At 40.6% G+C, this 25,098-nt stretch overlaps 1 protein-coding gene across 4 annotated transcripts in view; it reads left to right on the top strand.

The window, feature by feature from the left end:
* The first annotated feature begins 291 nt into the window (after window positions 1–291).
* Eya4 (EYA transcriptional coactivator and phosphatase 4) overlaps window positions 292–25,098 on the top strand; it is a 251,289-nt gene continuing 226,482 nt past the window's right edge. For 2 of the 4 annotated variants that reach the window (XM_052751178.1, XM_052751175.1), the window contains exon 1: window positions 292–547. The gene's annotated coding sequence lies outside the window, so the exon portion shown is untranslated. The remainder of the gene's footprint in view (window positions 548–25,098) is intronic. The other 2 variants (XM_052751176.1, XM_052751174.1) reach the window with 1 other exon arrangement.

Raw genomic sequence — 25,098 nt, 5'->3', positions numbered from 1 at the left:
CACCCTAGCCCCAAGTCGCCGGCGGCGACGTGCCCCCGCCTCTAAGGCTCCAGCTCCGCGCGCAAGTGAGAAGCTGCCCGCGGCGCGGCGCACGCTCGGGCTGGCTCCCGGCTTGCGCGCAAAACTTCCACCCGATCGTCGCCGGGCCGCTGCTGCCCGAGAGAGGGGACCCGGCTGCGGGGACCTGCGGAGGGACGCCGGGGCGCACGCGCTTTCTCTTTTCTTCTGCCTTCTTCGCCGCTCGCCCGCCCGCCCGCCGCCGGGACTTTTGGCTCCTCTCCTTTCCTCCTCCTCCTCCTCCTCCTCCCCCCTCTACCCCCCTTGCAGCCGGCTCCCCCCACCCCGCCCTGTTTCTCCCCCACTTGTGTAAGCTTATTTGTTGGGGGTGGCCGAAAAGGGATGTCCTGTTTTCACCAGAGACACAGCGCGAAGGGAAAACTCAGACACTGGAAGGCACGAGAGTAAAGACCCAGATCCGACCCGCGGATTAGGGGCTGGGAACGGACAATTGAACTTCAGGAGCCCGAGGCGGTCCAGGCCGCCAGAGGTGAGTACCCTCTCTCTTCATCCAACCCGGTTCCTGGAGCCCAAGGGGTTCCGGATTTGGAGGATCCCCCAACTGTCCCCCTAGAAAGTGCGAGCGACTTTGTAGTGCTGTGGAGGGTTGCGGGGATGGAAGACGCGCGCCGGCAGAGTGTGTGAGCCTTGGGCTTCTCCCCGCCCGGGTGACCTAAGACCTGTGTCCCATGGCCAGGGCCGCTAGGATCTCAGAGGTGCGCTTTGCCTAGAAGGACCCTCAACGACCCTAAGGTCCCCAGTAATCCTTCTTGTTCGCCGCTGGGCAGCTGTGAAGCGGGGCGCGGGACCCCGGATGGGTCTTGCGTGCAAGATCCTACCTGACTGCACCCCGCCCCCGTGTCTCCGGGGCGCCTGCACCAACTTCTTTCCACTCCCACCCGGTGACATTTAGTACTTTGTGATGACCAGCTACACGGAGCCAGGGTGCTACCCCAGTGTCCCCTGGAGGGCCGAGGGCGCCTGGGTGTGTGTGAAGCCCAGCGTGCGTGTACTCAGGGGCCGAGCTCTGATCTCCAGGTACAAGTCGCCGGCTAAACAGCGGCTACGACCGCACTTTAATAGTTTCTATGTGGCGTGGACGAATGTCTCCTGCAGTGTGCCAGGGTCCGTGAAATCAGAGGCTCCTGGTCGGAGGAGTAGCTTTCATTGGCTCCGGGAAGGGATGCCATGGAGCGATTCTAACTGCTCCAAACGAGAGGACCGTGTTGGGGAGAGCAGGTTTTCTCTCTGAGCCGGCTGGGTCTGGGGAGGCCATGGGGAAATGGGACTCGGAGGCAGACCGTGTGAGCCCGGTTCATTTCGCACCGCTCAGCAACCCAAACTTTTCATTTTATTTTTCTAACAGCACTTACTTTTTTTTCCCTTTTCTTTGTATTCAAGATTCAGAACCACTCAAAGAGAGATTGGGGAGTTTTTGACCGAGTCCCGTGGCTGAGCGGTAGCGAAACTAAGGGAGTGCAGTTTGATTTTTTTTTTTTCACCCTCCCCTTGGTTGGAGTGATAGCCGCCTGGGTTCACAGGCACCCATCTTTCAGCTTCCCGGGAGGCTAACCGGGTTTGCGATTTGGGTGGGATCGGTGTGGCCTTCTTGTCCTTCACTACCGGCAGCGCTGGAGTCATTCTGGAGTTCTCATGAACCCGAGGGCCACGAGGAAGGTGCGCATCCCCGCGCCTGGACAACCTAGGTGGCCGCTAGCTCCCGGAGAGTGTGTGTTTTGGTTTCTGCGCAGTTCCACGTGGAGCAGCCCCGTGTGCGTGTGTGTTGTGTACTTGATCTGTGAGGAGGTAACTGGAGTCTCGTGTTCAAACCCAGTGGGCCCTTGGCCATTAATTTCCTTTCCTGGCTGTCATTACAGACACTTCCAAAATCTGATACCTAAAGAGATCCAACAGGTTGGGTTTCACATTAAGAGCCCATACTTAACAGTTTTCTTTCTCCCTTACCCCCTTTGGCTCGGCACTCTGGGATCAACGTAATGGTTGGAGCGAAATACATCTTCTCGAATATGGATTTTGTTGCTCTTCTTTTAGCGACGGCCTTTTTGCACCTTTGGGCGTTTGTCAGTTTCAGCGAGGGCTCCTGGGGGACTTAGGTGGGAGTCTTTAGGAGCATTTAGCAACCACGGGTTCCCATCAACAACTTCTGAAGTTTCATTTACCCGTGAGTGAGTGACTGACAGCGTCCAAAGTGGACCATAACTTTTTGTTTGTTGAGTTTTTCCTCTTTTTGTTTTATGTAATTCTCATTTTTATTTTTAAGACTTCTCCAGGACAAGACTTGTATTTGATACAACTCCCCAGTAAAGTTTGAAGTTTAAGCAGAAACGGTGCCTACTTTTTTGTTTACCTTTTAAAGAAAAAAATATATATATACATATATATGTATTCAAGCTTATACCCAAGAAACAAAAACTGGGGGAATCAGAAAGGAGAGAATTGTAAGACAAAATAATTTGATACGTTTTGTGGTGCATTGTAAGAGGTTTGCATTCAAAGACATTTTGTACTTTAAAAAAATATGTTATTCTAAGAAATGAAAAAGCAATAGCAACACAAGACAGACATTTTTTTGGGTATGATGAAGGACTGCCAGAATCTGAGTTTTGTGGCCATCAGACCCAACATAGATAGATGTTCCCCGCTTTTACAAACCGGAAAAATAGATTGTTCCACCTGATTAAAGGTCGTAGGTAACTCAAAGGTAAAACTTTTTTTTTTTTTTTTGGTAATGTCTGTTCATGAATGCTAAAAACAAACAAATATCAAAACTGTCAACAGCAGCAGCTTTGGCCTTAATATAGTTGAGCTGACTTCAAGCCTCTTATGATTAAGGACCAGGCATAGTCCTCCCACTAGGTGAAGGTCTGAAATAAGGAGGTGTTCAAAAGCCTAGTCACCTTTGTGAAGCAGGTGAAAAGAAACACGCTTTCACATTGTGAGACCACCTCATCCAATGGGATTTCACAGGTATACGTGGAAAAATGTATTCAAGTCTTCCCTGTTTGTTAGTGTTTATTTCACTGAACATTACAAATTTGGCTTCTCGCTTCCAAAACAAACTGCGTATGTATTCACAAGTAGTATTGTGTTAGCTAACACAGATAAAAGAGCTTCAAAACCCTGTCACTCGTGTAAAAATACATTGACTTGAGAATAATTTTATTCTCATTAAGAAATAGACATAGAGGTGTTTAGGTATTTTCTAAAAGCTGGATGGAAAAACTGTCTTTGTAGAAAAGTTTCTTGTTGAAGAAGGATTTGCAGGTGGGTGGTTTGCCATTTTCACGAATATTATATAATATGTATTCTCCATCTCTAAATTTTCTTTTGTTTATATTGTGACTTACGGTGTAAATAAATTTTACATAGCAATGGGAAATGCAGTGTCCAGTTTCGTGTTTTTAGTCATTGGTGTAGGTTCTGCATGGCTGATGCCATGTCTAAAAATATATTTATGTGGCTTGGCACTTCATTTATTAAATGTGATGAACTGGAGTGAAATTATGTAGAAATTTTGAAAGGGTAAAAATGATAGAAAAATCTATGGCTGTGGATAGGAAAGTTAGGGTTCTGGAAAATTCATGTTCTAACTTTTAGATAATAAAATAAAAGGTTTGTTTTTATTTTTTTTCACTTTCATGCAGGGGAAGCCCACAGGTTTTATGTAGAATTCAAGAAGAAAGATAATCCCTTTTGAGATTCAGTGAAGTGCTAAGCAGTTTAAGAATTGCGAACATTTATTAGGTTTTACATTATCTTTCTCTCTCTTTTTTCTCTACTGGGTAAACTTAAGAACACTCAACATTCAGTAGAAACAGGCCCCCCTTTGCAGGGAGTTTATTCACCATAGTTCTGTACTGCAGCTGCTGATCATATTTCATGGAGCTGTTAAAGCACTTAAAACCTAAAATTAGGTACTGTCTGGTTGTAAATATTTCAGATCACTCATTTGAGAAACAAACTGAACAGTCTGCCATCAGAAGCATGGAATCCTATCATGGAAGAGTTGGGCAAACCTTTACCGATTGCTTAGATATCTTCTTGGTGAGAATAAAACTCTGACAGTTTCTTTTTCGAATGAACATTACCTTTCCACACGCTCAACTCTTACACTGTGTGTCTCAGTAGAGTATCTTAAACTAATTGTATTCAGAAGTACAGTTGGGGGATTTTATTACAATGGTTACTAGGTGAAGGAAATCAACACCACCCCGGAATGGATAGTGGCGGTGTGTACAGACTCCTCTCATGGAATTTTCCTGGTGAACTCAGAAACGACATGCTCTTTCAGGCATTTGCCCTCCAGATGGGTTAGGTACAAGAGCGTGTTGAACGGTTAGCATGTTCAGTGCTACATTTCACAGCTTGATGTGTCTGAGTGCAAGGGATTGAATATTCATTAAATTGTGCACGGAGCCAAACTTGGCGTCATTGAGCCAGAATTTGAGTGGAAGAAAATAAACAAGAACCCCATATTCAAAAGTGTCACAAGCCACTTTGCTGGCTTTAAGAGGTCTGAAGACTTTGTAAACATTACTGTCACTGAATAAATGCTGTGGCCCAGCACATTAGTGTATATGCCCTAGTGACGCGTCACTTTCTTCTGAACTCCTGTGTTTTATTCTTGCTCTATCCATGTGTTGGTTCTAGAGGGGTGCAAAAAAATGGGCACACAGCTATCCATATCCTCCTCTCTCTTTTCCAGAGAAAGAGATGAAACTGATTAATTTTAAAAACAGAAACCGTGTTGAGCCGTCAGGCTCACATTTATAGAGACGTTTAAGACAGTTTCAAAGAGGTGCCTCTAAGTCTCACATAACCTTCTCTGTCATTCAAAGGTGCTAATTGATCTTAGCACTGACCTAATAGTATAGTTTGATATTTGAAACCTTTCAGTATTGGCCTGGCCTTTTTCTCACCCTCTAATTTCAGTATGTGGTCGATAAGGAAAGACACTGGATAAAAAACATCAGAAATGTTTTTCCATATCAAACATTTTAATGAAACATATTCATCATTTAAAACATTTTTACAGGTAGTAAGCTATTTTATTTCAATATCCTTTTGGACCATGGAAGAAAGAATCACACTGTCATATTAGGACATTTAAGACTATCCAATAAGTAGTTCTGTTGGGTTGGAAGACAATGTCTGTTATCACGTTTGGGTATTTTCGAACTGAAGTCTCATTGTACCAGTATAATGTTGACGTCATGAAATTTTATGTCTAAGATTGTATTTTCTTAAGGATGTTTTATATCTTAAAATATGCTTATAAATAAAATCAGGTAAGAGTTGCCAGGTAGCTCTCAGTACTAGTCAGCATCCTATGGGCTCATCATGACCTCTCTGATGGGCTAGCTAGCAGTACTGTTGTACACAGTTTATAGGACTAACTAGTCTTAATCCTTTCGACGATGCTGTAAAGGGATGAAGTAGATGCTTTTATTCATCCAATTTTACTGGCAAAAGTGTTGAGATCCAGTGTTACAGCAGCGAACAGAGCCAAGATCCTAACTTCGCAGTGTGGCCCACCACCCTTCCTCTCAAGCATCAGGCTAGGCAGTGGCTCCCGCCAGGTCTGTGTGGGAATTCTGAAGGAAGGGGCGTGAAGGTGTGCATTATTCGTTACCTAAGAGAAACTAGATGGTAGGAAAAATAAGCTTAATTGTACACTGCCTTGTACTTGTACTTGAAATTGAAATTGTACCTCTAATTTTGTAATGTTGTTTGAGACAGGCCACAAAATGTAATGTAATGAACTGAAACACATTTAAATGTCCAGTATTATTTATATATATATATATATGTGTGTGTGTGTGTGTGTGTGTGTGTGTGTGTGTGTGTGTGTGTGTGTGTATGTGTGTGTATGTGTTTCTGTATATAGGCTAGAAGACAACTTGAGGGAGTTGATTCTCTCTTTCTACCAACTAGGTTCCAAGACGGAACTTGGGTCTTCTTCAGTAGTGGTGGCAATTGTCTTTACTCACTGAGCCATCTCACCAGGACCTTAAATACCTATGTAAGGAAACATAAGTAACAGCAAGTGCTTGGCCCAAAGAGGCCAAATCAGAAAGGTTGGTAATCAATACTGATCCTATGGAAACTCTTTGTGAAATTTTGCAATCGTCAAGAGTTCGTGACCATCTCCGTGGAATATTTAATATACTTGTAGGATTTTCCTTTGCTTTTCGAGCTTTAGCCTTAGGTTTGATGTTAGCAGTTTTCTTGATGGTGTTGTGCGAGCTTGACAGCTGATTAAGAATCAATCTATACCTTTTTGTTCAGCCAGCTAGTAAGGAACAAAGTGTCTAAGCATGTGCAGTGGGTTTCTAGAGGAAAGGCTGAAATTGTAAGGGTCCTGGTCATGTTTCAGAAATCCTTTAAATTTATATGGTTATTACACTTTGCATGTATAAGTTTTCTCTCTGGGTGAACATTTTTCCCTATTAATAACTCTTTTAAAACTTTAATGTATTTTTGTAGGAAGTCAGCGGTTCTCACTGTTACGTTTTTATCTATTTTGCTACAGGCCTCTTTTATTCAAATAAAAGCTGACAATGTGCCTGCCAGAGGGATGTCAGGGCTCCATGTGACTCAGGAGTGCATAGCCTAAGAATTACTCACCACCCTCATCTTTTACTGTCCGTGCCCTTGGAATTCTCTACAAGAATCTCCGGGCGTATGAAAATAACTACAAAAAAACGACAAGCCTATTTATCACAATGCAGAGTACCTGCTCTAGTATCTATATAGTGTATCATCATTAAAAAGTGATGATGTGAGCCTCTAGAGTCACAGTTCCTGGAGAGGCTGAGGCAGGAGGATCATGTGAACTAAGATTTGACCTCATAAACTGGAGGTTGGACTACATCATGTAGGGACACCCCATGTCATAACAAACAAGCAAACAAACTGTCAAGTACCACAGGATATCCATCGTAGTGCTTCAGGAAAGGCTCTGTTCACGTGACTGTGGCTAGAATAATCTATTCACTGATCTCTGCCTTCAACGCGGAGAGCATAAAAACCAATGCAAATGTTCTCCACATGTAGTTTCTTGTCTTGCTGAGGCAGAACACAAACATTAGGTACCTCTGTGCGGGCTTTCCCGGTACAGCTCTTCTTGAAAGACTTTATGAAGACTTACAATCACTGGCTTAAATTCATCTGACTCGATTTTCATGTCAACTACTGCTACTGTTTCTGTTATTCTCCCCTCCCCCTTTCTTTGCAAAATGAAAGGGGCATTTCTCCCCAAAGACTCCAATTAAATCATAAAAATTTATATTCAAATACTATTAAGTTTAATTCTGCTCACAAAAGCAACAGCATTAAGGTTGAAATTCTGTCTTTAATCAACTAGGTGTGCCTCACACAAGGAGGCCTAATCTCTACAAGGTCATATATACGATTCGCAGACCTCTGCATATTCCCGGAGGAGTGATCTTTTCATTACATTTCATCTCTGGCTTTGAACTCCTTAATGCCTCAAGATTTGAAAAGACACAAATGCTGTGATTAAGACGTTGGGTATTTCTAATATAATGTTCCCAGTATGCTGAAAAGCAGTAATGACTTGGAGAGTCTACAGAGCTCTTCTTTAGCTAATCCTTTTCCCCAAGCTTTTGTACCTGAATGCAAATGTCTTTTCATGTGTGGGTATGACCTAGGAAATTTTAGACAAACTTAATCCCAATGTGGGTAAGTCACATTCAAATTTCCTTCTGCAAGTCTGCCTGTAAGCTCAAACTGTGTTTCTGGTAGGTAACTAAGAATATACATCTTGGACTGGGGAGATATCTCAGAAGAGGAATTGAATTTAGTTCACCCTTAGAATCCACATTAAAAAAAAGTACAGTGTGATGTGGTGTCATGCATTTATAATCTCAGTGCTTGGGGCACAAACAAGTCGGTCCCTGAAGGCTTGTGAGCCTACCTACCAGCGTAGACTAGCAAGCTCTAAATAGTGAGAGATCATGACTCAAAAGAAAGGTGAAAAATACCTGAGGAATGACTGTCCTTTGACACATGCATATGGATGGCACACAGTGGAACATCACACACACACACACACACACACACACACACACACACACACACACACACTACAAATCTCAGTAAACATACTGAGAGATTGTTTTTACATGAACATTAGGGGTTAAGATGATGGTAATATTTTGTTCTGTTTTGGCTGGATCAAAAGAATTTTAATTTAGCTCTATTTTATATCATGAGTTGTTGCTTTTAGTTATTAAAGGCTTTCTTCATAGAAGCTGAGTAAACGTTTTGGCACTGAAAAATGCTTTCTAAATGTTTTTAATTATTGATACTACTGAAGACATGCAAATGTTAACAGGAGATGAAGAGCTTTACTCCCACTACTCAATATAATTTTGAAGATGTTGGGGCTTCTTGTGCCTTATATACTTGTTTTCACACCTTTCTTTGAAAATGTTTAGCACAATGGATTAGTTACTGTAACCAACTCAACAGTTTTAAACCTCAGGCATTCATAGTGGATGGACACTTGTTCTGTATAGATCACAGTATGGTCACAGTACTCTTTGTCATAATGACTGTAATTGTGACATCTTAATGCTTCTTCTGGACTGTTCTGGACTAAATTTCACCGTATTTTAAGAGTTTCTTATTTCTCAAATATTCACATTGGTTTATAGTTATTTTCAAGTCCTGCCTATAGTTAAATATCTGTAGAAAACTCTCTGTTGCCTACAAAGCAGATTTCAGAATTCCCAACAGGACCTGCAGTATCCTTCATGCTTAGAACATTGACCAGATTGCCATTTTCCTCTCTCAACAAGCACTCACAAGACATGTTCTCTCCAGCCACAGGGAAAGCTGCACTTCTCAAATGCACTTAGGTCCCTCCCACTTTGTTCCTTTGTGCCTGTGGTCTTAACTGGGCTGTATCCTTTCTTGCCCCTGCAACTTCCATTTCTACCTCTTTTCCAAGATCTGAAATGCAAAGTTTTCAGTACCTCCTTTAGGGCCCAAGTTGGATATTTCTTTTCCTTTCCTCCTGAAGCGCACACTTTTTACCTTTAGCATAGCACTTCAGCACATTGCCTGGAAACCTATTGCTATCTAAAGCCTGCTCACGATGAGAACCGGTTGGAGGGCTCAGCTGTGTCTGTCATCTCTCTATCTCCAGCACACGGTGCATTGCTTGACACATAAGTCTGTGGTACTAAAATTTCCTGGGAATGAATAAGTAAAGAAACTCTGTGTGAGAGCAATGCTGCCGAGGGTGGACACCCATCCCTGCCATGAGACTGGTAGCAATAGGAAGAAACCATGACCATTGCATGGCTGGAAATCTTATGGGCAGCTTCGGGGATTTAGGATATTAACTCAGTGGAATTGGAGCCCTGAATCCAGAGCAAGGCCCAGACTTGGGGCACAGACAAGTGGGTCCCTGAAGGCTTGCTAGCCTACTAGCCTAGACTATTGTACTGTGTGTCCGTATACATATGCATGCATATTCACATTCTGGTGTGCGTGTACATGCATGTGTGTGTGTGTGTGCATGTGTGCACATGTGTATATGTGTACATGTGTATTTGCATATGAGGGAAGGATTTTACAATGCGTGATTTTTACCCAAATATTAGTAACTCAATGCTTTTTAAAAAAACATTTATTTATTTTTATGTGCCTTGGTGTTTTGCCTGTGTAAGGGTGTTGGGTCCCCTAGACCTGTAGTTACAGACAGTTAAAGTTGTGAGCTGCCATGTGGGTGCTGGGAATTGAAACTGGGTCCTCTGGCCAAGCAGTCAGTGTTCTTAACCACAGAGCCATGTCTCCAGCCCCAGCTCAATGCTTTAGTGGGTAAGAGAAAGATTCTGAAAATCTCTCGAAATGTGGGCATTTCACAGAACTTTAAAATGTGAGGGACCCAATTCCTAAGCATAATGGGAACCAGGGATACGGCTGCTTGGGTTCAAATTCCAGTTCTGAAAAAAGGCTTCAGAAAAGCTAGTTCATTGCTTCGTGTGATTTTGACTGTTTTCTTGTGTGCTATAGAACATGCTGCATGAGTTTTTAAATGAGGCTTATGTAGCTATACCTATGGAAACCATGAAGAGTGACGCCTTACGTGAGTGGTATGATTTTTGGTTGTACTACTCAGTAGAACACTCCCAGTGATCCAGATGGTTAGACTTGTAAGGGTTTTCCTTCTTTAACCTTAAATTGTGAACCAAAACTGTCTTTAGTTATAGAAATCGGGCATTCTGGGGTCATCTTGGTAAATCTGAGGCTGTATTTAGAGCTCTATGTACAGAGATTGTGCATTCTCAAAATTCAGCTCACACAACCTACGTTGTGTGATTTTTTTAATCAAATATTTACAATCATCTAGTTATATTTGGGCTTGAGTTAATGTGGTTCCTTAACTAAGCTAAACAATTATAAAAAACACTGTACAATAATACTGTTATTTTATGACTAAAACCCTTGTCCCCATTTGCTTTTTGAAGCCCGGAGGTATTGATTGGCTGTAAGTAAGGACACAAATTTTCAATAATTCATGGACATGATGAACTCCATGTAAACTTAAGAAAAAATTTCAGATATTTTTATGATTCTTACCTCACCAGCAAGAGTTGGAAATGATTAACATCTCTATTTCTACAACTTACCACTCAGTCCTTGGACTGCTGTGCAGTGGACAGCAAGATGAAGCAGAGGTAAAAGTGGGAAGCTAAATGCTGATCTTCAAAGTACAGCAGCTGACCCGTAGCTGGGGGCATCTGTAGAAATGCGATACAATGGATGCATACCCTGACTCTCTCCCATTAATATGTTTAAATCATAGTTTCTCAAATTCTAATTATTGGGGTTTGGGATGGGAGCATTTGTTCAAGGGAGTGTTCTCTTGAGCATGGCATAATGTTTAGTAAGTACCCTGGATTTACTTGCTAGATTCCCCAAGACCCTGCCTCCTGCATATTGGCAGTGACTCCAGACATTATCTGGTTATGCTGGATAGTAGAAAATTTTCTCCCAGTTGAGAACACATGGCCTATGCAGACCTTCATATCTCTTGATAGAGTGAAAAAAACTCCCAGAGCTTTGCCTAAGAGGATTGTTTTACTCCCAGTCAAGTGTGGAGAATCCTAATTCCTTCCTCCTGAGTTTAAACACAAATGCAAACAATTCTCATTGGTCTGTGTTGATAGATGAATTTCACACAGAGAGGATTTACAGATAAGCTTAGGCAGGTCGACCATCTTCAGCATATTTTCCTTTTCTGTATTTGGGTGTGCAGGGGCAGACTTCCTGGGGGGATACTCAAGGGGTAAATATTTGTTTGAACTACCTCTGCTAATTCTTCTTCTCATTGTCACTGTGATTCTTCGCAGATAGCTTTTATGCCCTTTGTAATCATGACAATTACCTAATTACCTATCCATTTCTATGAATAAAAATATTCAGTAATAAGAAAACTTTACCTTCTTAGTGTATAGTATCACAAAGGATTATTCTACTGACAGTAAGATCCAAGTACTTGATGAAGTGAACCATTCATTCATTTGTAATGAGAAATTTTCAAATGGAGGTGGGGTGCAGCTCAGTAGTAGAGTACTTGCCTAGGACACACAAGGCTCTAGGTTTGATACTTATGGAGGGGCAGGATAGAGACAGAGATAGATAGAGAGCAACAGAGAAAGACACAGAGACATAGAGAGAGAGAAAAGGAGGGAGAAAGGAGAAAATGCTGGGGTTACAGGTATATGCGCCACTACACTGAGCAGGAAGAATTGTTTGAACATAGCGTTCTGTTTACATCACAAGTTTGTAGATTTGAATTTAGTAACAATCACACGACTCTGAAGAAAGTAATAACGAGGAACATTACGTGAAAAAAACTTTCTACTGAGGCAGTACCAAACCTTAGCTTTTACTGTCTCATTCTGTTTGGCTTGTGTTTAACATACAATTTATTTGAGGTGATGTACATTGACTGGAAAGCTAGGCTACAGTCCACGCATTGCCCCTGAACTGGTTAGGCGCTGAGGGAAGATGTTCTATAAGTCATTTGAAAAGGAGAAAACAGAATCTGTAATGCCAGCACAGTGTGAGAGGGAATGACTGACTCTCCAGCTCTGAGCTAAGTGGGAGCATTATTTTGAACCGTGAAATTTTACTGTTATAAATGCAGGATCACACCCCCATTCTTATGAGCTCTGAACAGTAGATGATTTTTTTTTTACCTCCTAAACTGGTAACTGGAAAGATTCCTGAAACCCCACACTATGTATTATCTTAAGTGGATTTACTTTCATTGTATTGGGACTATGAATCATGTCACGTGGACAGTACCAGACTGACCTAGGGATTCCACATTATTCACTAGTTGATACTCATGGAGAAGGCTCATAGAGAAACTTGATCTCTTGATCACACAAAGAGAAAGAGAGAAGGGGTGGGAGGAAGGGAAGGGGGGGGAGAGAGAGAGAGAGAGAGAGAGAGAGAGAGAGAGAGAGAGAGAGAGAGAGATAATTCCCCTGTGGCTTATAACTATAACTTTTAAGTATAGTTTTAGGGAAGAAAATAACTGCAAACTGAATTCACTGTATGTGACCAAAGCATCTTTCTAAGAGAATCAGGACCGTGACTACATACCTGTCAACAGGGAGGTAAAGTAGATACTAAAGGACCCAATGTAGATGAGGCCATGATGGAGGGGTTGGGTTGGGAATGATTTAAGCTGAGGGCTTAAATTAGGGGTTTTTGGGCTCTGAGGGAGAGTTCTGCCTTATGCATTGACAGGAAGCCCAAGGAAGACACAGCAAACCTCATGCCCATCCAGGCACTTCATGCCAGACATTGAACAGGAAACCTGGTAGCCGCTTAGGCACTGGAGAACAGCCAAAAACCCAGAGGTTCTGTTTTTCCAAATGAGCACTTCCCTGGTTCATAAATCAGGAAATACCCCAGAGTATTTAAGTTCTGTATCTACTTTCCCAGGTTGGTTTCTTGCACTGTAGGTTTGAACGTGGAGAGATTTACTGATTTTTAGAACTTTTTTTGAGGGGGGAGCATATAATACAAGTAGTCACTTCCTTTTCTTTCCCTGGGATTTTTCTCCTCACTCCCCTGCCCTCTACTGCCCAAACTCCCTTAGCCCACCTACCTCTTTCTCCTTTGCTTCCTATCTGAACAAAAACATATATCATCTGTCAAGGCTTAGCTCAAATATCACCTCCTCTGGGAAGCCTTCCCTAATGCTTGGGAAGAATTAATTCTTCTCTGCACAATACCGTGACATTCTATTTGGGCTATTAATATAATAGCATATTGTGTTGGACTTAATTGCACTTGAGCTTGTCTACTAGAGGAATTCTGATCTCCCTGACAAGAAAGACCATATATTTGATTCTCTGTAACCCCAATAGTGGAAATATCGATAGTAATGGAGTAGCTGGACTAATGCATGCATATCTTCTAAGAACACATGCTAAGCTAGATATCCACAAAGAATGAATCCTGTGTATGGCTTAGAAAATTAATTTTCTGTTGCTTATAGTCATAGAAATCATTTATTGGCTATTATCTATTTTAAGTTATTTAAAGTTGTTTTTTTTTTTTTTTAAAAAAATACCAAAGTAGGCCTGCTTTTCCAGTGGAAGAAAAGTGCCCAGCATGACCTGGCATTTTAAGTCATTTGGAAGATTTCTGGTTGAGGAACCATGGTGTTCATACTTCTGGTTTCCTCTAGAATCAAACACTGACCTCTTCAGTTGCTTTCTGAGGACATACATCTCATGTCATTTTAAAGAATAAAATGCTTAACCTGCAGATTGAAGGATTTCATCTGAGAGGAAGTGGGCGTTTCTGTCAGCATTTCAAACCTAGAGCCCAGACCTCCCTGTTGTGTGAGAAACACATGAAACCGTTGGTGGGAGGAGTTAAATCTTTGTTCAGTGACAGTTGAGGAAGGAGCTGGTTTTGTTCAAATTTCTAGTGGTTTGTTTTTAGGCATTTTCCACACAGAGATGAGCAAGACCCTTCAAAACCACAAACTTGCTTATGTAGGGGGAAAAAAAAACCTTCCTATGTCCAAAAATAACATTAAATTAAGACTATTGTTTCCAATAGCCTTGAAAATTGTGGTTTTATTTCCTTGTCTGAATCATCTCGGATGAAGCACACATTTGCACTGCATCACAATGAAGCCTAGTTGCTCACTGTCAGAGCGGGGGCGGAAAAACGGGCGGAGCCTAACCTCTCCATTTTTCTTAAGATGCTTCAATCAGTGATAGTAAATACATTGATCCAAATGAAGCAAGAATATATAAATATATAACCCAAAGCCTTAGACACCCTGCATCATGTTTTGCTTGTGTCTGTCATGGAGTCACAGACTGGGGTCAGAATAACTCTGTGCGTGTCCAAACTCTGCAACTCATGAGCCACGGTTGTAGTAGGAGTAAGTATTGACAACAGCAGTAGCTGCCTCATGGAACTGAGAGAAAGGATAACTGAGGTCACACAGGACAGACAGTTGATTCAGTACCAAGACCAGGGTCCCTTTTAAAACTGACTCCTTTGAATAAACTAATGAGTGTGTTTACTATTCTACCTCCTGGAAAAGAGGAACCAATGCTGCAAATGTATGCCACTAAAGCATACATTTACTGTTACTATAATCAGTCATTTTTTTTTAAAACATATTAATCATAGTTGTTACAACACTGAAACAAAGCCTCTGAAGGGTTACCTGTGAGGAGTAACTGGGAAGGGACAGGGGATAGAGTCCTACTGTCTTAGTGTTCTATTGCTGTGAAGAGACACCATCACCAAGGCAACTCTTAGAAAGCATTTATTTGGAGCTTGTTACAGTCTCAGAGGGTTAGTACACTATCATGGAGGACAGCCTGGAGGCACTCAGGCAAATGTGGTGCTGGAGAAAAAGCTGAGAATTCTACATCTAGATCCTCAATCAGCAAGAAGAGAGAGCCACTGGGCCTGGCTTGGGCTTTTGAAAAACCTCAAAGCCCACCTCTAGTGACATCCTGCCTCCAACAAGGCCACACCTCCTAATCCTTTCAAATAATGTCACTACTGGGTGGCCAAGCATTCAAATCTATGAGCTCATGGGAGCCATTCTTATTCAAACTACCACACCTACAGTGTTCATGTTCTTATTCTTGGTTTGCTAGCTGATGACATGTATGTATCTATTAAATAAAAATTCAGCAGCTGTCAACTTTTGTGTTTTTTGTGAATACATACGTGCATTTTTTGGTGTGTGTGTGTGTGTGTGTGTGCACTCATGGGGAAGAAGACTCAGGTCAATCTTCTGCATCATTCCCCTGTAGCTGTCCACCTAGTTTTTTGAGGCAGAGTCTCTTACTGGGACATGTTATGAACTTGTCTCTGTTTCCCCAGAGCTGAGATTATAAGTGTGTGACACAATGCCTGTCTTTAATGTAGATACCACAATCAAACTAAGACTCTGATACTTGTGCGGCAAGCACTTTATTTACTGAGTTCTCCCTGGCACTTGATTTGTGCATTTATACGTATGTATTATACTTTATTAAACTGTTAAAAATGAGGTTATATTTAGAGTAAAATCTGAATTTCATTCTCTTTGTCTTTTCTGCCAATCAAGGTAAATTATTCCTTGGTTTGCTTCATTTTTGACATTTTTTTTGTTTGGTAAAATATATAAATAAAAGAACTAAAGGAAGCTAGAACTTATTCACATTTTCCTTGTCAGGCGGGCTCACTGATTCTCTTAAAACTTGCTTTTGCTCTGCTGAATCTTGAACATGTCTCTGTCACACTACACTGACCCCATATCAGTACCTACAGGTTTGAATATTTCTATTTATCGCACATATGGTTTCAGAATTTAACTGCTTCTCTCACACAATACTTGGATTTGCAATCAGGTTTTTATTATTAAAAAGAGTTTTGGTTATTTATTTATTTTTTTTCTTTTTCTGTGCTGGGATTAAATCCAGAGCCTTGCACATACATGCAGGTTGACAAGATGCTTTGGAGAAAGATTATGATACCTTGCATCCCTATGATAAGGCTGGGGTCTCCCTCAGAAGAGCCAACTGCAGAAAATTTTACCATTGTAAATATTGACATTTTGGTTAACAAGTTAACAAGTTTATGAAAGTGAGTTCTTTGAGATCCAAATACTCATTGAAAAAGGATTAGGGCAAATAAACTTATTAACTACACACATAAAAATGTGTGTGGTTGTTGGGTTGTAGTGGCACACACCTCTCATCCCTATACTCAGGAGGCAGATGCAGGCAGATCTTTGTGAGTTCAAGAACAGCCTGGTCAGCAAAGCAAGTTCTGGGACAGCCAAGGCTGTTACACAGAGAAATTCTGTTTCAAAAATCGAACCAAAACAAAAATGTATGGTAGATATAATTGCCAACATAAGAATTTTTATGTTCAGTTGCATAAATATCCATTGTTCATATTTATAGTTCTTAAACTAATTGGTAAGAATATATATATCAATGTATTTTGTACTACAGTTTTTATTTAACACTATTTCTCAGAATAGTTTGAATTCTCTCTAATTGATATGACTGATGAAAACTTATGGGGAATTATATGTTATTGTTTTATTTAGAGCCTGCTATGTGTCAGACACAGTCCAAAGTATCATACATATAATTTTATGTTTTAACTTATAAATATCTAGATATGATAGTTATGCAGAATTGCCTCATTTAGAGTGTGTTAATAATATTAGCATATATGAAACTATCAACCATGTTGTATTGATCAGTTTATAAATCTGAAAATACAATCCTTTCCATATTAAGATTAAACTAATGTATCCAAATATAACAAGTACTACTTAATCTTGGTTATCAGAATGCAATCAATATACAAAGTTTAAGATGACATACATTAATGCTGTTCTTTGTGGTCGGACTTTTATGTCAGAGTCTTTATATGCAGATAATTCATTTTCCACAGTTCTGATTAAGATTATAGTTGACTTTCAATGGTTATCTAGAGCCTTTAAAGATCCATCCAACTCAAAATAGCTAACATATTCCGCCAGCATTGGAAAAATATGGCTATCAATTTTTGTGTTTTTTTTCCTGCAGAATTTCCTGTTATTCTAAGGGATTCACTAGGACTTATGCACATAAAACTGAAAGTTATATTACTGTAGGGAGACCGCTCTGAGCCCCCGAGAAGGAGGGCTCTTGCTCACTTAAGTACTGTGTGTATGTAGAATAGCTAGCATTTTCCTCCCAAGAAATTTCATGTATGCAGTTAAAACACTCTTAAATTGATTAAGGGTTTGTTATATATTTCCAGAAGCACTCAAGAGTACTTTTATGGTTATAAGAGTAGAGTGCATTAGAATGCCAGAAACCAGTGAATACGCTGGAGGCCCTCAAAACCATGCCCGACATTCCTGACTTTACCATATAAACATGTTGGGTAGCCTGGAAAAACAAAACAATTCTCTTTGCTCCAAGGTAGGAGTGGCCTATGAAGATAGCACATTTATGCACTTGAATACTAATTTGATACTTTCTCTGTCAGAAGTAATTTTTATTACTTAGCAAATGGAATGAAAGGGCAATAAATATGACTGGTATTTGTTTCTCAAGTAAAGTATTATTTTACATTGATCTGAGCCATTACCTTTATACTTCTTGGAAAGCATATTATAACAACTATTACAGTATTTCGCCTATTAATCAGAGAAGCTAAAAAGCGTTTTATAAATGTTGAATCAAAACTCTCCCCACGGTGAGAGAATTAAATTTCAAGCAATATATTCCTTTTATAAGGTGAGAAACTGAAATATGGAGAAATTACAAGATTTTCCTAAAGCCATACATTGAGTCATGGCAAACATAGAAATCTAGGATTCTGTGTGCCTGATTCAATCTGAAACTCCCTAAAATGATCCATTTCCTGGCCCATGCTTGAGAAGTTTTCCCTCGTTTAGTGACTTATCCATTCATTCTTCATACATCCATTTAAAAAGAATCAGTGTTTTTGTAAGATTTGACTTTGGGCTCCAAAAACGGCATGATATTTAAAATATATGCAGCATATGTATTGTTTCTTGAAATACATTCCCCCCTCAATTAAAAAGAAGTTGGGGGATCAAACAAACAAGAAGGATTGTTCAAGAGCGGGACAGTAATGGCCATAGCTAGCCCTGGAGCTTCTCTAATTGCACATACAGCCCGGTCAAGTGCTTGAACTACAGCTTCACAGAAGCCACCCAGGCAGATGTGGAGCAGAGTGGTGACCAGAGGATGCCAGTACTCAGGCAGAGCATGGAAGGACCAGTGCTCCCATCTCTAAAACCAAGTGTTATTTTAGGGTTAATTTAACCAGCAGGGGGAAAAAGTATAGCAATCCTTACTCAAGCTTGCTAAGTTACTTTTTTGTTTGTAAGTTAAAATATAAAATACTGTCACTGATTATGACGTCATTAAAGATGTATATCGTCATACCTTGCTTTTATTTATTCTCCAACTGCCCTCTCTGTTTCTTCTCCCCTTTCCTTCTTTCTGGCCTCCTCCCTCCCTCTGAGTAATCTCCCTTGTACTTTCTTGTCCCCCGTTTCTGTCTCTCCATTTCTTTGTGCATACCTGTGAACATATATTTTACATACAACAAAAAAATGTGCTTTTGGTTTTCCTGATTTTCTCTTCTCAACATTAAAAATTTTCACCTAGCGTGATCTTTTTTTTTGTTGCCATTATGACCTTTATCTTCCAGGCTTTCTTTGCCTTTTCCCATTCATTAATACAAGTAGAAAGCTCTTGCTAAAGCAAGTAGTGTTTCTCTGGACTTCACCTCCCCACCTTTCTGTCTCCCTACGGTGATTGCCAGCAAGGTATGTAAGTACCTTCCCAGAAAGCCAGTACGTGGCACCTCATGGCACAGCACCCTCTAACAGATGCTCCAAGGTAGTCCAGCCACCAGCATACTCTTCCACAGGTAGGGAGGGAAGAGGCAGAATTTCTTGTTCTCCTGTCTTTTGGTGGTTCCTGCTTACAGAGTCCAACATCTCTGTTCTTGGAAAATTCTTCTCCCAAGAAGCTCATTGGACACAAGACCATTCATACCCCTGGAAGATTAGATAAAACCAGCCCAGGCACACCTCACTGCTAGGCAAACCAAACCTTCCTGTAGTTTAAATGTGAGTATCTTTTTTTCTTTTACATTTCCTTTAGAAGAATTTAGTTTCAAGTGAACTAACTAACTAACTAACCAACTAACTAATAAAATCTTACAGTCTTTCCCAAAGGAACATTCTTACTGCTTTGAAAATTTATTGTCATTTCAACCAATTGGTTTCCTTCCATATATTTGGTTAATCATAAATGCGATACCTGAGCATAAATTTCTGTTGACCTATATCAGTACAATGTCAGTTTGTAATGGTGTGATCTAAAAATAATGATGTACTATGGCCTGGTTCATATCTACCTTTTATTTCATGCATTTCCTAGGTAATTGTGCTCTGTGGTTGACTGGATTCACTGCCATTTCTGTTGGGAACCAAATATTAAAAGAAAAATTTCATTAGAGATGTGGTCTGCTTAACTAGGAATATATAAAGAAAACATGATTTAGGGGGCGGCATGGTTGAAAGCATTCTCTTAATATCTCACAGCCTGCCAAGCATGTGAAGGCAAGATTTAGTTTATGATTTGTGGCTATGGTGGACAGACCAGAGAGTGGAAGTTCTGACATGTGTGTTTTACACTAAAACAAGGAAGAATTGAAACTCAGAAAGGAGAAGAGGAGGCGGCTTTGTTCCCTGAAGCTAAGAAGTTTCATGTACTATATTTATAGAACCATATGATTATCCTGTAAACAAGTACTACTTATGTCTATGTTCCTTTTAATCCCGAAACAAAGAGCTATGACCGAACCAATTCCATTCCCTTCACAACTATATCCACTTGTCTTAGTTAGGGTTCTATTGCTGTGACAAAACACCATGACCAAAAGCAACTTGGGGAAGCATTGGTTTGGTTTACTCTTCTTCCCCAACACTGTTCATCATCAAAGGAAGTCAGGACAGAAACTCAAACAGGGAAGAAACCGGAGGCAGGAGCTGATGCAGAGGCCATGGAGGAGTGCTGCTTAATGGCTTGCTCCTCATGGCTTGCTCAGCCCTGCTTTCTTACAGAACCAGTCCAGGGACGGCACCATCCACAATGGGTTCTGCGCCCCCATCAATCACTATTTAAGAAAATGGCTTACAAGCCTGCCTACAGCCCAGTCTTTTGTTTTCTTTATTAAGAATTTTTAAATTCATTTTACATACCAACCACATCCTCCCTTCCTCCCTCCCATCCCTCTTCCAGCTACCCTCTAGTTTTCCCGCCAACTCACCCTCCATCCCCTCCTCCAAAAAGGTAAGGCCTCCCATAGGCAATCAGCAAAGCCTGGTACATTCAATAGCTGAGGCAGGTCCAAGGCCCCCCACCCCCTCCGCATCAAGGCTGTGCAAGGTATCCTACCATAGGTAATGGGCTCCAAAAAGCCAGCTCATGCACCACAGCCCAGTCTTGTGGAGACATTTTCTCACTTGAGGTTCCCTCCTCTCAGATGTCTATAGCTTATGTCAAGTTAACATAAAACTATCCAGTACACCCGTGACCTCTCTCTCCCCTTTTCATTTCTTCCTCCTATCTTCTCCTTCTTTTCCTGTCTCTCTCTTCCTCCCTCCCACCAGGTTTCTCTTGAAGTCAAAACATTCAGTAGAGAAGCACATGGAGTTACCACAACACCACATTTATTGGAGACATCTCTTTTTGAAATCTTACAACATTGGCTCTCAGTAACCTTTTGGATTTGTAGGTGCTATAATGGCAGGCTTTTTCCCCTCAGGGTCATTCTATTTTGAATGCAATCACAAAGTTGGAATACAGAGGTATTTTGCTTTTTAGAGGTAGGATCTCTCTATGTAGCTCTGGGTAGCACAGCGTTCACTAAATAGACTAGGCTGGCCTTGAACTTGCAGTGATCTCCTGCCTCTACTTCCTCACTTCTGAGCTTTTGAGTATACAACCACATCCATCTCAAGAATGAATTTTATACTCTAATACTACAGGAAATTTATTCAGAGGAAACTATGTTCAAATTTCCCTGGAAACTATGAACATTTTCCTTAGTTGTCCTGAATCTTAATAAGTTAAACAACATCATACTTAAGTCAATATTTTACTAATTCACTGTAGATAAAATTCAAATAAATGGCTTCAATTAGGTAAATCAAGTTTACTGCAGCAACATATATCTCATGTCTACTTATTTGGAGGACCTCTCCCTTAATAAAAAATATGATTTTTTTTTTAGGAATCACACTTTGATTGCTGAGAAACTGATTTTATGGAATAATTGGCAGGAAGAGATTTTTTTTTAACAGCTTTTGTTGCCTCTGACTATAATTAGAGATGAATACTTACTTGTAAAGTTTGTCCCTAAATTTACAAATTTCAAAAATTCTTTGGTAATATCTAACTCTTTGGCTATTCTATTCATTGGTTTATTTTCTTAAAAAATTTCTGTGTACTTGGGTACAGTGTTACATACATGCAATGTCAAAATGTAGGAAGCTGGGGCAAAAGGTTTGGTTTTTTGAGACAGGGTTTCTCTGTGTAGCTTTGTGCCTTTCCTGGGACTCACTTGGTAGCCCAGGCTGGCCTCGAACTCACAGAGATCTGCCTGCCTCTGCCTCCCGAGTGCTGGGATTAAAGACGTGCACCACCACCGCCCGGCAAGGATAGTGAATTTAAGACTATCTTGGCTACAGAGTGAGATCCTGTCTCAGAACACAAAAATGTTATGTGCTTGTGCACATGTGTGTGCACACACATGCATGTATATGGTATATGTATGTATATGATATTCATAGGTACATATGTGTGAAGGCGCGTGTTCTTTGAGTACCAGCACCCACATGCCATTCTTACAAGTAGAAATCAGAGATCAACCTTGAGTGTTGGCCCTCACTTTCTACTTTGTTTAAAAAAAGATATATTTGTTCCTCACCACCAATACACACCCCAGGCTATGTTGGTCAGCAAGACAGAGGATTCTCTTGTCTCCATTCCCCATTTCACTATAGAAGCTCCACACTGTACCCAGATATACATGAGTTTTGAAGATTGAAGTTCAGGTCCTTATGCTTGCTTGGAAAACACATTGCTCATGGAACCATCTCCCCACCATGCATGTGTGTATACACACACAAACACACACACACACACACATGATTTTTTAAAGATTCATTTATTTTCATTTTATTTGCATTTTTTGCCTGTGTGTATGTATTTATAGCATGTGCATGCTTGCTGCCAATGCCATAAGAGCATGTAAGATCCCCTAGAACTGGAGTTACAGGCTGAACCATCCTGTGGCTTTTGGGACCTCTGAAAGAGCAGCAAACATTCTTAAACACCAGACCATCTGTCCAGCCCTTAAACGCATATATTTTAGAGAACATTTTTACGGTTCTTTCCCTAATTTGTGTGTTTGTTTTTAATATGTGGGTCCTTCAGTTTTGTTTCTTTCTCCTGTTCCTAACCATGTCAGTCACAGTTCTAATATGCTTTATTGAGCTTACTCTACAGTCTGAAGTCTTGGTTGGCTTCTACTTTACTGCTACATTTGGTGTTCGGGAGTGCTTTGTTTCCTTATGTAGTTTATAATTTTTAATAGATTTCTCTTAGAATCCTTTCTGTCCTGTGGACCAATTTTGATCTTGCTTCTCCACAAGCTTCGGTCTTAGGCCTCTAGAGTCACTCTGGATTTTGTTTTTCTCATGTGAGGTTTTCATGCCATGAAATAAAACTTTAGAATGTACATTTTTGTAAAGCTGAGATTTTGATTTATATCATGGAATCCTTTTCTTTTATTCCCTCCTCAAAGGTTCTGTTTCAAGATATGCTTCCTTGTCGAGTCTGAGGGTGGTCTGAGTTTTTGTCTCTGTAGTCAAAAGAGCAAGGGTTTCACACACTTATTTCATAGCTTCTCATCTTAGCTGCTTGCTCATGCACATCAGTGAAGATAATGACTTAGCAAATGCATGCATTAACACAGCATGTCCTCTCGGCTCTTAGGTGTGGCCACTGGATCATGACTCCTGTGACCCTTGATAGTCTTATCTGCTTGTTCAGTTATGTTCAAGTACTTTCTGTGTCCTTTTGATTTCTCTTTCATATCTTCTCTCATGTCTTCTGATCCAATCTACTTTCAGCTAAGGCATCATTCTGAATTCTCTTGTCTTCTTACCTGCAACATCACAAACCTCCAGATAGTCTCTTAATTCCACATACTGCTCATCTCACCTTTCAGAAATCTGAAGGAGGTGTGTCACCATGATGATAGTATCAGATTTCATCTTTTATTTAGGGTTTAAGACAATCAAAATGTAATGATAAGTAATCATTTCCTTTCTCTCACATCCATTCTATTATTTATTGTTTCACTATGTCTGCACTAAAGAAATCCATCACATTTTGAATATACATGGAAAGATAAAGTTAAAAGTAGTGAGTATTAATGACTTAACAAAGCTATTATTCAATTTTAAAAGTTTATCTAAGATTGTTAAGATTGATGACTGTTTACAACTACCTAAATACATTTGTGTAAGGCTGGTACAGTACCTGGAAATTACTGGTTGGTACAAGATTTGTAATTGGACAGAATTGAATGTCACTGAGTAAGAAGATGCATAGATACTGATGCACTGTAAAGAATGTAAAAATGTTTTTACTTAGTATATGAACAGCAAAATACGAGTAGAGAATTTATTCTAATCCCCCTAGTCACCAAAGTGGTTTATGGTTTTGAAATAATTTTTTCACACAATCTCAAAATGCAATGCAAGTAATATTTCTGTCTTCACTTTGTGGATGAGAAGCATGACATTTGGAGATAGTGAACTTCTCCAAGTTCCACAGTCATCTAGTGACAAAGACAGGACTTCATCAACTTTATTCCAATCTTCTAGAAATTCTACTCCTGGAAAAATTATGATTTTGCTATGGTTTCAGGAGTTAAGTTTTGGAAACGTATTCTTGAACCATTTTAAAGTATAACGCATTCTCCTCAGGAGGGGTGCAACATCACCGGATACTCAGGGAGTGATTCACACAGTCAGGCAGTCTTCACCAGAAAAGGTTCCTAGGTTACACCGAAGAGAGATTTATGACTGAGGAAAAAAAAAGAAGACTGACTGTAAGAAAAAGGCTCAAATATTTTCTCCCCTGCCAGGTTACAGGAGAGCCAGCTGCATCAATGCAGGATAAACAAAACACTCATCAATGTAGCTGTCAAATATAGGTGGGGAGAGAGGGCTCAGCATGAGGGAAGGGGAGAAGAGGTGCAGAGGGTGCTCAAGTGTGTGTGAAGGCAGCATGTGTTGTCCCAGATCGAGAGTCTCTTACATGTCCATCTGGAACTGTTCATCACCATTACCTCTGTGTTTCTCAACCTCTCCACTAAACCACTGACAATCACTTACACAGAGGAAGCAGAAAACCTTGGTCAAACCTGCTTCTTAAAATTCAAGTGACTGGGATTTTTAATTGCAGGAAATTTTTGCCTTCAGGTGAATGTACACAAATGACCTGGATAATTACCATGAAATTAAACTTCTTGCAACTTTTAGCATTAAAAAATATTAATATATCACTACCACCACCACCATGACCATCACTACCAACACCACTATCACCATGACCAGCACTACCAAGACTACCATGACCACTACCACCACCAGTATGTCTACCACTACCACCACCACTATGACAAACCACCACCACCTCCACTACCACCACCACCACCATGACTAACACCATCACCTCCACCACCACCATCACCTCCACCACCACCATTGTTTAGTGGTGCTGGGAGTCAAACCCAGAACCTCTGCATATGCTAGGCAAGTCTTCTAACTTTGAGTTGTGCACCCCACCCTAACCCCACCATCCCAAGTTATTAAAA

Source organism: Peromyscus californicus, unplaced genomic scaffold (assembly GCF_007827085.1).
Source record: "Peromyscus californicus insignis strain IS unplaced genomic scaffold, ASM782708v3 Scaffold_22__1_contigs__length_63687245, whole genome shotgun sequence".
In the NCBI taxonomy this organism is placed as follows: Eukaryota; Metazoa; Chordata; class Mammalia; order Rodentia; family Cricetidae; genus Peromyscus; species Peromyscus californicus.
The sequence above is the reverse complement of the archived record's forward strand: the minus strand, read 5'-3'. Positions and strand labels throughout refer to the sequence as shown.